At 37.7% G+C, this 16,706-nt stretch overlaps 3 long non-coding RNA genes across 4 annotated transcripts in view; 2 read left to right on the top strand and 1 right to left on the bottom strand.

The window, feature by feature from the left end:
* LOC125784859 (uncharacterized) overlaps nucleotides 1-14,645 on the bottom strand; it is a 368,340-nt gene extending 353,695 nt beyond the window's left edge. Inside the window, exons 1-3 of one of the 2 annotated variants that reach the window (XR_007427455.1) lie at nucleotides 14,252-14,639; nucleotides 13,074-13,163; nucleotides 12,011-12,136 (exon numbers count right to left, since the gene is read on the bottom strand). This is a non-coding gene — a long non-coding RNA (uncharacterized LOC125784859). Of the gene's footprint in view, nucleotides 1-12,010; nucleotides 12,137-13,073; nucleotides 13,164-14,251 lie in introns of both variants that reach the window. The other variant, XR_007427456.1, reaches the window with a different exon arrangement.
* On the top strand, nucleotides 1,202-3,505 carry LOC111191253 (uncharacterized). The gene is made up of 3 exons (XR_002649408.2): nucleotides 1,202-1,515; nucleotides 3,068-3,173; nucleotides 3,392-3,505. It is a non-coding gene; the product is annotated as an uncharacterized LOC111191253 (long non-coding RNA).
* LOC111191248 (uncharacterized) lies at nucleotides 4,910-12,014 on the top strand. The gene is made up of 3 exons (XR_002649405.2): nucleotides 4,910-5,227; nucleotides 5,364-5,511; nucleotides 11,937-12,014. It is a non-coding gene; the product is annotated as an uncharacterized LOC111191248 (long non-coding RNA).
* Nucleotides 14,646-16,706: the final 2,061 nt, after the last annotated feature.

The following is a 16,706-nucleotide window of genomic DNA, read 5'->3' as shown; positions in this document are numbered from 1 at the left end:
TTTTATGTATATATAAAAACATATGTATTGTTATACAGTGTTTATATGAAATTTTAACTTTTTTTATTATGTGGACAAAAAAGGCCCTTTATACTGAATTGATATTGTCTTGTATAGTAAAAATAGTAAAGCTGTATTTGAAGGAATAGTACACAAGCATAACTTTGCTACTGCAATTTGTTTTGATGTATTAAATAATGAAATTAAAACCCCAGAATGCAGGAGGAATTCCCTGTACTTTCTCCATCCACCTCAGGCCTGTGCTTCTGATGTAGGGATGTTGAACAGCGCCCCCTGCTGCTCCAAAAAGCAATCATGCCTGTTACACAGATGCCTGAAAAAGAATGAATGAAAAGTCAGTATTTCAGAACATTAAAATACTTTATAATACCAATTGGTACTTTTGGCACATTCGTATCCCATAAAAGTTGTTAGCAGATGGAAGCATGAAGTGCTGTAAGATTTTCCAGGAAGACACTCTTTCTCCAGACTCTGGTCCCCTGATTTCCAAATGAAATGCAAAATTTACTGATGGTCAGTGATGGTTTGAAGAGCCATGCCATGTGCTGGTGTTGATCCACTGTGTGCTATCAAGACCAAAATCTTACAGCAATTTATGCTTCCCTCTGCCGACAACTTTTATGGAGATATGAATTTCATTTTCCAGCAGGACTTGGCACACTGCCCACACTGCCATAAGTACCAAGTGGTCTTATATAATATTCTAATTTTCTGAGACACGGACTTAGACTTTTGGGTATTCATTGGCCGTAAGCCAATAAATAAAAGAAATAAACACTTTAAATAAATCATTGTAATACATCTATATAATATGAGTTTCACATTTTGAACTGAATTACTGAAATAAAGTAACTTCAATAATATTTATTTTTTTTGAGATGCACGTGTAGGTCTTTTTTGAGGTCCTTCCATTTCACAAAAGCTAATGGTTTGACAAATTATGAGCAATAAATTGTAACCTATGTAATTATTTGAGATAAAATAATAATTACAAAAGAGAATATCAGTTGAAATCAGCAATATGTAAGATCAAATACAAAGGGAATGCCTAGAGAGCAACCCTTTAATCTGAAACCATCACGGTTGTTAGAGGCTGTTTAATTGGGTGCCTGCCCCTTTAAGGCAGAGAAAAAAAACGACTGTTAATCAGATTCTGCTGTGCTGCTGTATTTTGCCTGCATCTCACTTATCAAATGAGACTCACTAACTATTTAGAAGCTTATTGTGATTTTGTTGTGGTCTTTCCACCTTAGATGAAGCTGTAGACTGTTTTCCTGTATTTTTGACACTCAGTGAGTGACACACTGCAGTGAGGACAACTTGGAGTTTTTTTATACATATTTTTTGGAAGTAATGCACTTTTGTCTTTTAAATATAAGCTAGTGAACTATTCTTTTCTTTAAATATGAGCAAGCGAATTATTTCCATCTTCTGAGACAAGCAATTGAGTACAATAGAGGAAAAATACCCCTGTATCTGAGCTAGCAAATCCTGGTGAGTTCCCCTCATGGAGTTGTAGCACAAATATTGAATATTTAGTTGTTTTGATCTAACTATCACTAAAAACCAGTCAGGATACGGTCATAAAACCTTTTTGATAATGATGGCCGGTCGAATTCTGCTACCTTGTCGAACCGTGCTGCCCCAATGTATATTTAACTGTAAAAATACAAAAAAGCACTATTTTAGGGCATGATATTCCAGTAGATGTACGGTATTAGATTTGGATTGCATAATTCATTGTACCATGGCAAAGTTATAGTAAATATAGCTCATTACAAACTGCTTTTGTATTTATTTATGATAATCAGTATAATTTTTAGTTTCCATTTACACTTTTGTGCAATGACTGCGTCCAGGTTGTTTAATGCACATAAACCCCCCTAAACCAGATTAATTATACATAAAACACGAGAAATAATTAAATTGTGTAGGTCGGCGCATGCGCAGTACCTTTGGGAAGCATGTACCGATGGGTAGGAAAATTCGACAGAACACCGGACTAAAGAAACAGTTTTTAACACACATTGGGCTGAACAGCTGTATTCACTCAGTCGCAGTTAAATAAACTCACTGACCAGTTAGGAATCACTTAGACCATAATTATAATAGAATAAACAATAAAATAATAAAATGTTATATAAAATCTAAAAAAAATCACCAGTGTCAGTGGCTGTCTTTACACTACAAGCCTCAAGTGTTTTTTTTTTTATTTTATATAAATTAACCTTTTTGTCAAACAGCACACATGCTCTCAATATTTTTTTGGCTGCTCTGCCAATGCTGGCTGATAATGACAGCACTAAGGGCATGAATACTGGCAAACAGATGCATGAAATCCACAAATAAAGAAATAGGAAATTTGCAATGGTCTTTTTTATGCCCAATCAGTTGTTTGAAGACTGAGAACATATGTTTGCACTCCCCTCCAAAGGAATTGGGGGGAAAAAGCATTATTAAAAGATGAATAATAATGCTCTAGAACCACTTATGTTACTTCATGTTTAATTTAAAATGTAATACAGTCTTGCACTGTGGACTCTAAACTGTTTTGTGTGGGTTATGAATAATGAAAAATAATGATAATAATGGCACCTTGACACCCAATCAAGTTTAAAGTAGTTGGTATTTAATTATTTAAAATATGCCTTAACCAGTCTCAGTCCCATTGCACTGGTTCTGTTTTTGGATGGCTGGATGGATGGATGATCCACACAAAATTAGTTAAATTGTGTATGAAAAATTTAATGCAATATATTTTAGTGTGCTTTGTCTAGGGTCACTTTTTTATTAAGCAATTAATTACAATATCTGAAACTTCATGTAGGTTCTCCAAACATACCAGAACACAAATTTGAAGCTTTTTAAATCAGTATGGCTGTTTGTTACGAGAGACATTGTTTCTGAACAAAACAAAAAGTAACATGCAGAAAAATTTCAGATGGCTACTGTAGATTCTAACCTGTCAGAACAAGCACTGTGGTATTTTCCCTTATCGTTCTAAATTTGGACATGAATGAGTTTCTGTTCTTTCTGTTCTTTTAAGGTAATCTACAGTTCATTTGGTGGCACATTGAAAGGCCTGCACTTCAACAACCTTATCGTTGGCTTAGTGCTGCTGACCAGAGGACGTGATGAAGAAAAGGCAAGATGTGAGTGACCCCCTTTTATACAGGCAGTTGATGCATGCATAAACTGATTCTAGAGATATTTAAAGTACCGGTTATAAGAAAGAATAGGATCAGGAAACAGGAATAGGTTTTTTTGGGGTTTTTTTTGTGGCGAAATGTTTTATTCCTTCATTTATTTATGTTTTTATTTATTCATTTATTTATTTATTCATTTATTTATTTATTTAAATCTCTTGCAGATATTTTCAGCCTTTTTGCCAGTGAATCAGGCAGCTATGCTACACGTGAAGACATTGAATCCATGCTGCAGGCTGTGGATGGAGAGGTGCATCCCTCCCTCAGGAAGTGCTTTACAGAGGTTAGCTGCTTTCCGTTTCAGTCAGTATGGTATTATTAAGTGTAAAATAGTGATGTGTTCTAATTTCTCTAACAGATATAATAATGTAATGTAAAAATGTTTACGTTTATATCTAATGAATATTCAAATACACAAAAAAGGGTTGCATCACACTCAATATGCAGCAATTGAACTATATATATATATATATATATATATATATATATATATATATATATATATATATATATAACAATATATCAAACAATTACACTCCCTGTCCAAAAAAAATGGATTTAACTAAGTAAATGATGTGGGGTTGATGCTGCAGTTGGTCTGCAGGTCTGGGTTCAGCAACAGTATGTGCTGAAAGAATGAGGTCAGCTGACTACCTGAATATATTGAATATAGACCAGGTTATTCCATCAATGGACAGGACAATGTCAGGATTCATGGGGCTGGAATTGTGAAAGAGTGCAGTGTTCAGGGAGCATGAGATCATCATTTTCACACATGGATTGAGAGAGTTCACCACAGAGTCCAGACCTTAACCTCATTGAGAATCTTTGGGATGTGCTGGATGGAGAAGACTTTGTGCAGTGGTCAGACTCTACCATCATCAATGCTGCAAGATCTTGGTGTAAAATTAATGCAACACTGGATTGATTCTAAAAAAGAATAAAAAAGAATATTAGTTGAAAGGGCTTGATTATTGTCTTCTGAGAGGCTCCAAACCTATGCAAACAGGTTCTATATGATATTTCAAAGGTTTCTTTTTTTTATTTCACAAAACCCTTCACCAGGCAAATAATTGCAAAGCCTGCTTGAGTTCTTATGATACTAAGTATTAAAATTTGCATTTATTTTTGAAACCCCCTTTTTAAGAGTATTTACCAACCTCTAAATATAAATGTATTCTACAGCAGAAAACACATGTTGAAGTTCTGCATGTGGGAGATTATTGTATTCAGAATAAATTCACAACTCTTAACTATGGCCTGTACTGAACTGACGTAGTAGAACTGAAACCTGGCCCAATATTTAATCTTATTTTTACGGTATATTGTCCCAAAAAGCATTGTGATGAATGACAATATTGAATTTTTAGGACTGTTTTATACTGTTAATGTAATGATAATATAGTAGCACATTAATGCATTTATTCCCTTAATTGTTTTATTTATTTATATGATGTAGATATTAAAATTATATATATTTGTTAATGTCTAAATAAAATGTCTAAATAATTTATATATATAATTGAATTTATTTATAATTTAAAACCTCTGTTTTAAACAGTCAACATGCCATTATACATGTATGTGGGTTTTCCTAGCTCAGAAAAAAACATAATGGCCAATATTGAGGTCAGCAAAAAAGATTGAGGTAATGTTCATATAATATATGATAAGGCATAACCCACATTTAAGATATCAGCTTATAAAGTAATTTTTCCTTAACTGGTGACATTTAGTTTATTGTGGCTTTTAAAGCACTAAGGAAGTAAATTAGTCTAAAGGTGTCTTGTATGCTTTGCCACTGCACTACAGTATATTTATATATGTAGATATAAATCTATATATTTTTTTATTTGTTGTGTGAGCAGTAGAAGAATCGGACATCATTGACCTGGAGAAGCGGTACTGGTTATTAAAAGCTCAGTCAAGAACTGGACGCTTTGACTTGGAAACGCTTATCCCATTGGTATCTCCTCCTATTCACCCATCTATAAGCGAGGGTATGATATTATAACATTATGACATGTCATAACATTTGATTTAATAGTTAAAATATGTAGTGTCTTTTTTCAGTAAGTTTCATTAACATACCTATTTAACATCAACTGTGACATTTGTGCTCTTGCAATACCCCAGGTTTATTCCATGCTTTTGATGAGAACAAAGACAATCACATAGACTTCAAAGAGATCTCCTGTGGGTTGTCAGCATGCTTGAATTGAACCTGACAATTGAATTGAGTGACAGGACCAGGGCACGTCAGGGGGCCAATCAGACTTCAGTGGTAAGGTGTCATCAAGGGGGCAATATTCATTAAGGGATCAAGTATTATTTCACCGGTCACACCATGTTCAAACACTTGAATTTTATTTTGAAAATCTTACACAGTAAAATCTATGGAGTTAATTTTGAGCACAGATTAAAAAAAAAGTTAAGTTGTAATTTTGATTTTGTGTGTATTTTTATGGCACCTTCTTCCCAATATTACATGCATTATTATACATAAACAAAATACACACTCTCACAAATACACACAGCATGTAAGAAAATCCAGCATTTTATTTATTTTTGGCTCATTAGCGCCACTAGTGTTTGGCTATCAAACTGCATCCACGTATAGTCTGATAAAGTACTAAACTTGAGTAAAAGTGCTTAATCAAATAATCAAAAAGTATATATATATATATATATTGAACCCACCCACAGACCACCTTACTCCTGATAGGTGCACTAAGCAAACAGAAAGACGCTTTCTGTGTTTCACTCTCACAACATTTCTTATTCTTACTTACTGCTTTCTCATGTTAAAGTTCCCAAGAAGACCTGGAGCAGCTGAATAAGGGGTGTACTACCGAAGCATGTGTAAGCATTCTGTAAGAAGTGCAGGGGTAAAAATATGTCTGACTCTGTGACTGTATATCCTATAAGAAACAAAAAAAACTTTTAAATGACTATCTTTTCTAAATGATTTGTCAGTATAATACTAAGTAATTTTTAACCATTATTGAAAACAGGTTGTATTTGGGTGCGATATCATGATAATCCACTAGAGGGAACCAAACACCAGCTCAAATACTGGATTAAAAGATGAACGAATGGAACCAAATAAGGGTCTTCTACTGCATTAAAAATCAGACCACTTAAAAAAAAAACCATATTACTGAGTTCTCTCCTAAATTCAAAAGCTTTATTATTCAGTAAGTGTGAAAGAAGGCAAACTTGGTTTAAGTAACGTTATTAAATTACAGGAGTGAGACCTTGTGTGTGGAACCTGCAGCAGTTCAGTTGAGTTAATTTGGGAATATGAGACACATGGGATAATCAGCTTTTAACTTCAGAACATCTCTGTTCATTACATTAATAATAAATCAATAATTTCTCATTGATTCTTTCAGTGTTTAGTTGAAGTGTTAAAAAAGTGGTTGAATGTGGGCATCAAATCCACATTTAATAAAATATTAAAATTAAATTTTTCCCATAAACACATTTCAAGAAACTTAGCGATAGTGTGATCAAATAAACAAACAGACACAAGTGACAGCAATAAAAAACATTTATTGACAAAGAAATGTACAGTCATTAAAAAAAAATTAAGAACAGTTAAAAAAAAAAAAAAAAAAAAAAAAGTGTCCAAACCTCTTTTGAGTAAGCACAAAGGAGACAGCGGCAAAGAAAATTCTCTCAGAAAGAGAGATAGAAACCTTGAGAGGAACCCATCCTCCTTGGGTCAATACACAAACTGAAAAATGTAAAAATCTGAAAAAGACAAAGAGCATAAACATTAAATGAAACAAAAATATATACAATGCAAATATAAAATCCCATATAAAGACATACAATTAATAAACAATGTAATACAATGCTGCAAGAAAATTAAATAAAACAATGTATAAATATCAGAATTAAGTACAGAAAGATTAATAGTAAAATAGTAAAAGGTAAGTACAATATTAATTGATTTAAGCACTAAAAGACAAACGTTAAAATGTTTTTAATGAATATAAGCCCAAAATAAGACTAAAACACCAATACAATAACCATTAATAAAGCAAGTAACTAAGTAATAAAAGAAATGTACACAAAAAGTGTATGGATTAAAACACTAACAGTATACTACATAAAGATAAATACAGTTAAGTAATTAATAAACATCAAAAGATAAACAATATCAAGATAAAAGGATTAAAGCCTTAAGTACACGAACACAAATACAAAACAGGAAACAAAAGCATACAATACACAAAACGATTAAACCATTTATATAGTTAAAGAAAATCATTACCTTATTAAAAGTATGGAATCAATAGCTTTATTAATACCTGCTATTTTCCTTAGTTGTGTTTTATAAAAAAACCCTCTAAACTAGAGAATAGAGCTTTTAAAGCTTTTAAATCCGTTTTAAAGATGTTAAAGAAATGGTTAAAAACTTGTTCTTATTTAATTTGTTTTCACTTAAAATGTTCCCTTTGTGGTTGAGGTGCAACCAGAAACAAGCAAAAAAAACTATTGTAAACAGTGAGAACATCTAGTAACTTTTAGAAAGCTTTCTCCAACATAGTTTAGGTACTGACACAATGCACCCTCAAACTTAAAAAATAAATAAATAAATAAATAAATAAACGCACCCTTAAAAACAAATAGAAATAAATAAAATGGTTCCCTTTTTTGATTAAACTTACAAAGTAGACAATAGAAAACAAATACAATTTAATATGCTCTTAAGTAAATACTTTTCCCTATTGGGCTAGAATTGCAAAAGAAAGCTTTTAAATAAGTGCCAGTGTTCTATAAAATGAGATGATCTTTTCTCATGAATATGCAAAACATCTTAACTTGTAGTGCATACAGAACCTGGTACACGGTTGGAAGATGTGCCAGGGACAGTTCCTTGTTTAACGTTGAACGGTGAACTAGTGCTGCTGCTGCGTTCATTCCTATGATAGCAGCACTTCTTCAACGCAAAACCGAACCAACTCCAGATCACGGAGTCGCTAGATTTTGTGTGTGTGTATGTGTACGGGAGGGAGGAAGTGAGGGAGGGAGGTGCGGGGGTTACGCGCGCACGGGAGGGAGGGAGCTAGCTAAACTCACTCTGTGCCCACAGAGGAGCGTCGGTGGTGAAAATGAAAACTCAGAGAAAATCGATTTTCATAAAAACACCTTGTCCTTAACTGTAAATTCGAATTAATCGATAAATCGCCCAGCTCTACTAGAGAACACTCTAAACTAGAGATTAAAAATATTGCTTTTTTTATTATTATTATTACTATTGTCTTATATGGTACCTGACTGGTGTGCCTGGTGTGGTGGCTGTGTCGTGGTGTATACTTAGCCAGGGGTCGTAGAGCAGATGGTGGAGAGATGATCTGAGACTTCTTTGAAGTGAGCTCCATGCTGGTGTTGAAGGGTCACCCCTCACACACAGCAGGATTTGGCCTCATGGGTAAACCACTCATGAGAAAGGTCCTGAAAAGTAAATTAGAGACATTGACTGTCCGTTAAGGAATGTTTTTGACCTGAATCTCTATTCAGTAATGGTAGCTTCTACAAAGAAGACAGTTCTCTGCCTGTAGTGTTCACTGAAAACCCATACCAGAAGAACAGAAGATGAAGGCGTGGTTCCTAACTGTACATCTGAACCAGGATGTTCTATGGCTTGAGGTCACAGTGCAGAACCCCTCTGGCATGGACCTCAATCACGCCTTCAACTAGCTGCCTTAGAAGTACCTGCAGAGTATACAGAGCACATTATAGTAAAGTTAAATTGGCTGAAATTTATCCCAACATTTGCAATACTTGCGATTGTCGCCACGCTGCCACGTTCAATAAAAAAAATAAGTACCTACAGAGTGTAAGAAACAGACAGAAGGAAATTACAGTCGCTATAGAACAGGCAAACAGTTATCCAGTGGGTAGCTGCTACATTAAGGGTGAAGAGAGAAGTGTGTTCAGGTACCTAACGATGTTCCAACGATTTCACAGTTGCAGACAAATTTCCAGAGTCAGGATAAAATCACGAGAGTCTGGCTAGAGTCAAGCTGCAGTTGAGTTGCGGTCGTGTCATCTCAATCGTTAAGTGTAAGGTGGTTACGATTGAAAGTCAGTCGGGTTTGGGTACTGGCGCTCCGATAAAATCAACTGTTTATTTTTTATTATCTCAAGTCTTGAGACTCAACTCACGTAAATAGTGACGTAAACAATGTCAACAACCAACTGGAGAGCTAAGGGAAGAAGCAACAATATATTTCACGTGACTGTTTAGAACCGATTTAAAAAAAGAACACTTTTTGCAGTTAATAGGTCTTACATGGTTCTTTCTTTAATATGTACAGTATTTAATCACAGGTAGCACTTTAAAGTATTATATATTTTTTAATTTTTTTTGCACTACTTTGTTTTATTGTGAAGTGTTATTTGTAATACAAATAAGTTTAATAAATACAAATTTTGCATATTGCATTAATTCTATCTAAAACAAAGGCAAATGTACAGCAGTGAAACTGTGACAGCGAGAGCCGACCTGTCAAGAGCCATCCCTGATGCCCTGAACAACTTTTATGCACGGTTTGAGGCACAAAACAACACGATGGCGAGAAAGACCATGCCCAAGCCGGACGAGCAGGTGTTGTGCCTGACTGCAGTGGATGTGAGGAACACTCTGCGCAGAGTCAACCCACGAAAAGCTGCAGGACCAGACAACATCCCCGGCAGAGTGCACCACCACCACCATCGTTCCCGTGCCGAAGAAGTCCACAGTGTCCTGCCTCAATGACTACCGTCTCGTTGCACTTACACCCATCATCATGAAGTGCTTCGAGAGGCTAGTCATGAGGAACATCAAGACACGACTGCCCTCTTCACTGGACCCCCTGCAGTTTGCGTATCGTCCCAATCGCTCCACGGACGATGCCATCACCACCACCCTTCATCTCTCCCTCACCCACCTGGAGAAGAAGGACACTGACGTCAGAATGCTGTTTATAGACTTCAGTTCAGCATTCAACACCATCATCCCACAGAACCTCATCAGGAAGCTAAGCTCGCTCGGCCTCAACACCCCCCTCTGCAACTGGGTCCTGGACTTTCTGACGGGGAGACCCCAGTCAGTCCGGTTCGGGGGCAGCACCTCCAGCACCATCACACTGAACACTGGGGCCCCCCAGGGCAGTGTCCTGAGTCCTCTGCTGTTCACCCTGCTGACTCATGACTGTGCTGCAAAACACAGTTCTAACAGCTTTATCAAGTTCGCCGATGATACAACCGCGCTGGGTCTCATCACCAAAGGCGACGAGTCAGCATACAGAGAGGAGGTGCAGCGGCTGACAGACTGGTGTACAGTCAACAACCTTCACCTGAATGTGGACAAGACAAAGGAAATGGTTGTTGACTTCAGGAGAGCACAACACACCCACTCTCCACTCAACATCGACAGGTCCTCTGTGGAGATTGTTAAGAGCACCAAGTTCCTTGAACCACCCTGAACACCAGCTCTACAGCCAAGAAAGCCCAGCAGAGTCTCTACTTCCTCCGGAAGCTGAGAAAGGCCCGTCTCCCTCCACCCATCCTCACACTCTTCTATAGAGGGACCATTGAGAGCATCCTGAGCAGCTGCATCACTGCCTGGTTTGGGACCTGCACCGTCTCTGACCGCAAGACCCTCCAGCGTATTGTGAGGACAGCTGAGAGGATCATTGGCGTCTCTCTCCCCTCCATCACGGACATCTACACCACCCGCAGCATCCGCAAAGCAACCAGCATTGTGAATGACCCCACCCATCCCTCACACAAACTGTTCTCCCTCCTGCCTTCGGGAAGAAGGTACCGCAGCATCCGGTCCAGCACGACCAGATTCTGCAACAGCTTCTACCCCCAAGCCATCAGACTCCTCAACTGCAGAGACTGAACTGATGTTTTTTCTGTACATGCACACACACTCTTACCACACTTAGCCCAGAAAATGGAAAGCACTAAAAACCCTACTACCTCACTGGACTCTATTGCACACTGTGTAATAGAGGTAATTACTACCTCACTGGTCTTGTTATTTATTATTCTTTGTCTGTATTGTGTTGTATTGTCTGTCTGCACTTTTGTACTGTTGCACTATTGTTCTGTATACACTGTGTTTATGTGCACCATGGTCCCTGGAGGAACGTTGTTTCGTTTCACTGTGTACTCTGTATATAGCTGAAATGACAATAAAAACCACTTTGACTTTGACTTGACTTTGATTCTTTGCTATTCAAGGTTGTAGCAAAAAAGGGGGTAGAAGAAGTTTATAGGCAGAGTTAAACACAAAATGTATTCCATTAAAAATATCAAGAATTTACGGTGTGGTAGAAAAAATAAACTGTTGATGGGGACAAAAGTTGTGAGTCTCTGATAAATCACAGTATTGATATACACGTTATTTGTTTATAAATTAATATGTAAAGTGTACATATATATGTAAACTCCACCAGAAGCATGATGGGAAATAATCTCTGCAAGAATCTAGTTGCAGTCTTGCAGTTAGTGACCCCCAGTCTTTGCTAAATCTTAGCCTGTGAGTAAAAGTCTGTGACGAGTCTTTAGCTGTGAGAGGGTTTCAGATTTTAGTCTGTTAAAAGTCTTTTTAAAGTCGTGTAGTGTATGGACAGCTTAAAACGAACACCAGCTTCAGCAGATGCTTAGTTTATTGTCTCTCACCTTGGCTACTTCCTCCTGCAGGCATCCGCTGGCCTGGATGTAATCGAAAAGGTCCAAGCAGAGCATTGGAGCATAGGCTCCATCACCGACACGACCTCGTCCTGAAGCTTAGACCAGTCCAGCAGCTCTATGGAGAAGCTTGAGGTCCCTCCAGCAATGAATGAGTCAACACCAGCCATGTGCATGAGTGCCACTTCCAGGGGGAGGTTCTTCAGTTGTCCCTTTAGAATATAAAAGAGAACACACTATTACACAAAGTTCTCCTCTGGAGATCACCACAGACAGAGACTGACCCTCACCTTGTGGACGGAGTGTTAAAGAACTGCAGCTCACATCGAATCTGTTAACTCACAGACTGTATTATCATTGCGTGAGTGCGAAAGCTCACATCAGTGCTGTGTTTTACATGTTTGGGTGGTAAATGTTTAATGTGTAAAATTTGTTTAAATTGTATTTTTAAACTGACCACTGCTCTCCAGTATCTCTGTGTGTATGTGACCTTTCTACTGTTGTTCAGCTGGTTTAGCCAACATTTTGCATTTTCAATGAATCAATCAACCAACCTTTATTTTTACTCGGTAGATACATTGAGGGTAACCCTCATTTTCAATGCAGCCGAGCTTACATAAAATTAAAGGGACTGAAACTCAAGTTTAAATTATAAAAACAAGCTAACAATGTAAGATTTAATTACGAAAAAATTAAATAAATCAAAATAAAAGGATATGCAACAGGTTAAAAGTAGAGCAACAGAGATAAATACCTAGAATAATAAAATATAAACAGTTAAAAAACAAAGGACTAAAATAACCACAATTATATTAAAAAAGTAAATGATAGAACTAAAAATAAATAATAAGAATAAGAATATATATGTATATATAAAAAAGAAAAGGAAGAAAATAAAAACGTAAAAGTCCAAAAATAAAAAGCAGTAACAAAACAAAAAAAAGGATGAAATTAATAAAATAAAAGGGCTAAATGGTGAAACATAAAATTAGATAAATAAAAAAACAAAATAACTAAAATAAACAACAAGGTAAAAGAAAAACTCAACTAAAACAGTTACAGGCTGTCTGAAGGTAGTATTAAATTTTTAAAATGAGTTAGTGACACCAGTTTTATGTGTGTGTGTGTGTCTGTGTGTGTGTTACTTACAGGCAGTAGGTCCTCAGGTCAGTAGCCTGCAAACACTGCGCCAAATCCTCCTTCCCCCAGAGAGTACAGCTCCTCGTTCTTCTGCCCGAGCTCGAGAGTGGAAAAACAGGATTAACTGACAAGTCATTAAACACACTTCAAATAACGTGATCAGAAATCAGGGCCGATCACATAATTCTCATAGAGTCGGTATCAAAAGGAAATGATCCTGACGTATCAAAAAGTGCAATGTTACGTTTTCCATACCTTCATGCAGAGAGAGGGTGCGCAAAAATATACAGTAGACTAGTGCTAGTCTAATCATTAAGTCTCTAAAGCGATTATGATTCTAGTACTTAATAATTATATATATATATTTTTTCTATGTGTGGGCATACCGTTCAGGCAGTGTGAGCAGCAGCTGTAAGATCGAAAGAGCATATTACACGTCTCTGTTTAGAAATATTTTAAAGTGGACTGCAAAGGCAGGATTTTACATGGTGGGAAGGAAAAAAAAAAAAGCACCTTCAACAACAAACGTGATTTACCACCTGAGAAACAATAAGCACCCAGCACAATCCTCCCAGTACACTGCAGTACTAATTAAGGGACGGAAACACACACAGAGAAATGTGTTGGCAGTGCTGTTGCTAATTAACTACATTTTTTAAACCCATCAAGTCCAGTAACAGCTGTGTTTATTTGGTTTTTAAAGTCACTGGTTAGCTGCGGGTGTAACTTTACAGACCGCGATCTCAGTTCACAATTATGCAGCCACATCTTATAAAATCTCCTGCTCTAAACCAAATATCCAGCACAACAAACCCAGCTTTAAACCCAAACCATCGCTGTATAAACAGACAGAGGAGAAGTTTTCTTTCAGTGTTTTCTGACAGAAACTGTGAGGATTCAAAAAAAGACAAGAGTGTGTTTACTAATCCGTTACTCGTTCGTGATGAAGTTAACGCTAACTTGCACGTACAGTGGATTCACGCGGTTAGTTAATAGTATGCAAAATGCAGTGAATGGTGCGTCTCGAGCCTCGTGTTTGGGGTCAAAATAAACTAAACACCTTAGCTAATAATCATGGACTGCAGAAAACTAAGCCGGACACACAACAAACGCTAGCTCTGTAAGTTAGTTGTCTAACGGAGTTACGTTAAGCTGCCTGCACAGATCAGAACATAACAGCAGCTTACCTTTTCATGTCAAATCCACGGCGAAAGCATTCTTTTCTCTTATCTTTATAAAATCCAGTTACAGCGTCTGTGGAATTGCACGCGCCCAAGTGCACAGCCGCATCCCGAGCCAGAAACGAGCAACACTTTTAGTTAATGTATACCTAGGGGTGTGTTCCCACAAGACCAATTAAATATAATATAATGTGGTATGCGCATGCGCGAAATTTAGCGGCCGACTGCGCATGCGCGAAAATTAGCGGCATCTGCGCATGCGCGAAAAATAGCGGCATCTGCGCATGCGCGAATTTTAGCGGCATCTGCGCATGCGCGAAAAATAGCGGCATCTGCGCATGCGCGAAAATTAGCGGCATCTGCGCATGCGCGAAAATTAGCGGCATCTGCGCATGCGCGAAAAATAGCGGCATCTGCGCATGCGCGAATTTTAGCGGCATCTGCGCATGCGCGAATTTTAGCGGCATCTGCGCATGCGCGGAAAGTATTCTCGCGCATGCGCAGATGCCGCTAAAATTCGCGCATGCGCAGATGCGGCTAATTTTCGCGCATGCGCAGATGCCGCTAATTTTCGCGCATGCGCTATTCCCCCCTCCCCCCGTTTTTTTTTTTTTTATTAATTGGTCTTGTGGGAACACACCGCTTAAATTAATTTAGGTATAAGTTAACTAAAAGTGTTTTGATAAAAAGCCAGATTACCATACTTTAATTCAGTATTAATAAGATTCTGAAGTTAAATATCTACAAAAACCCTGCGGGATTAGACCGGAGTACCGAGAGGAGCTCTTTCAGTCCTGTTGGGTATTTTAACTAGCGTTAGCTAACTGACTGTTTCAGCTCTCGGTGAAACGCGATCTTATTACTGAACTACAGCGTGGTTTAAAAGCTGCTGCTGATTGATATTATGCTGGGAGAGAAGCTCGTGAATCAGCTCTTAAACAGCGCTGGGTGTTTTGATTCTGAATGAGCAGGTGCTGCTGCAGGTAATCGAGCTAACTGTAGCTAATTACAACTGCTCGTTTTAAGATAGCTAACGCTAGCGAGTGGAGGATGGCTGGCTAAGCTAATTAGCTTATTATGATACTAAGCTACAGCGTGGTAAGACTATTTAAAGCGTGTTAATGGCGAATAACGCTGTAAGATAGCTAACGCTAGCGAGCTAGCGAGTGGGGGATGGCTGGCTAAGATAATTAGCTTATTATTCTTCCAAAAGCTAGTTAGCTTAGCCAGCCATCCTCCACTGGCTAGCTCGCTAGCGTTAGCTATCTTACAGCGTTATTCGCCATTAACACGCTTTAAATAGTCTCATGAAGGCTGTAGCTTAGTATCATAATAAGACCGCGCTTCACCGAGAGCTGAAACAGTCAGCTAACTAAGTTACTCACCGAGACTAAAAGAGCTCCTCCGCGCTACTCTCCTCTAACCCGGCAGGGTAATCACTACTGGTGCTGGAGGCCCACCGCTCCGCCTGTTTTAGTGCCGTTGTTTTAACACTAAGGGGCTTTTAATGAAAACAGAGTAAAGCGGAACCACAGTAAAGAGCAGCGCAGCGGACCTTCAGCACCAGAGTGAAGAAACACTACATTATTTGACCCAATATGAATAACTGTTCCCCATAAATCACAGAGAGGCTTTAAACTCCTGCAGACTCCATGCAGCTCCCGGAAAAAAGGGCGTCTTTCTTGTTGTTACTGATTGAATCAGTGGAGCCACGACCATTCAAACTAGGTTCGGGTTTTTTGTTGCCAGAAAGGTTTTTAATTTGTGTTTTAATATATTCATTATATATTATATTGTATTAAAACGTGTGTTATAAATGTGAATAATCATAATTTAATAGGAACGGTGAAATATATTATTTTAATTATATTAAATATCATGCCTCAAAATCTCAGATCTCCCCCTCTTTTCCAGTGACTTTGGTTTCTTCCAAAAGTCTGTTGATGAGAGGGCGGGCGGGGCTGGAGAAACAGGGCCGGTGTTCTGTCGAATTCTGCTACCTTGTCGAACCGTGCTACCCCAATGTATATTTAACTGTAAAAATACAAAAGAAGCACTATTTTAGGGCATGTACCCAGTGATATTCCAGTAGATGTACGTTATTAGATTTGGATTGCATAATTCATTGTACCATGGCAAAGCTATAGTAAATATAGCTCATTACAAACTGCTTTTGTATTTATTTATGATAATAAGTGTAATTTTTAGTTTCCATTTACACTTTTGTGCAATGACAGTGCGTCCAGGTCGTTTAATGCATATAAACCCCCCTAAACCCGAGTAATTATACATAAAACTCGAGAAATAATTAAATTGTGTAGGTCGGCGCATGCGCAGTACCTTTGGGAAGCATGTATCGATGGGTAGGAAAATTCGACAGAACACCTGACTGAAGAAACACCTTGGGCTGAACAGCTGTATTCACTCAGTCGCAGTTAAATAAACTCACTGACCATTTAGG

Source organism: Astyanax mexicanus, chromosome 20, assembly GCF_023375975.1.
Source record: "Astyanax mexicanus isolate ESR-SI-001 chromosome 20, AstMex3_surface, whole genome shotgun sequence".
NCBI lineage: Eukaryota > Metazoa > Chordata > Actinopteri > Characiformes > Acestrorhamphidae > Astyanax > Astyanax mexicanus.
This window is presented reverse-complemented; position numbering and strand designations above follow the sequence as displayed.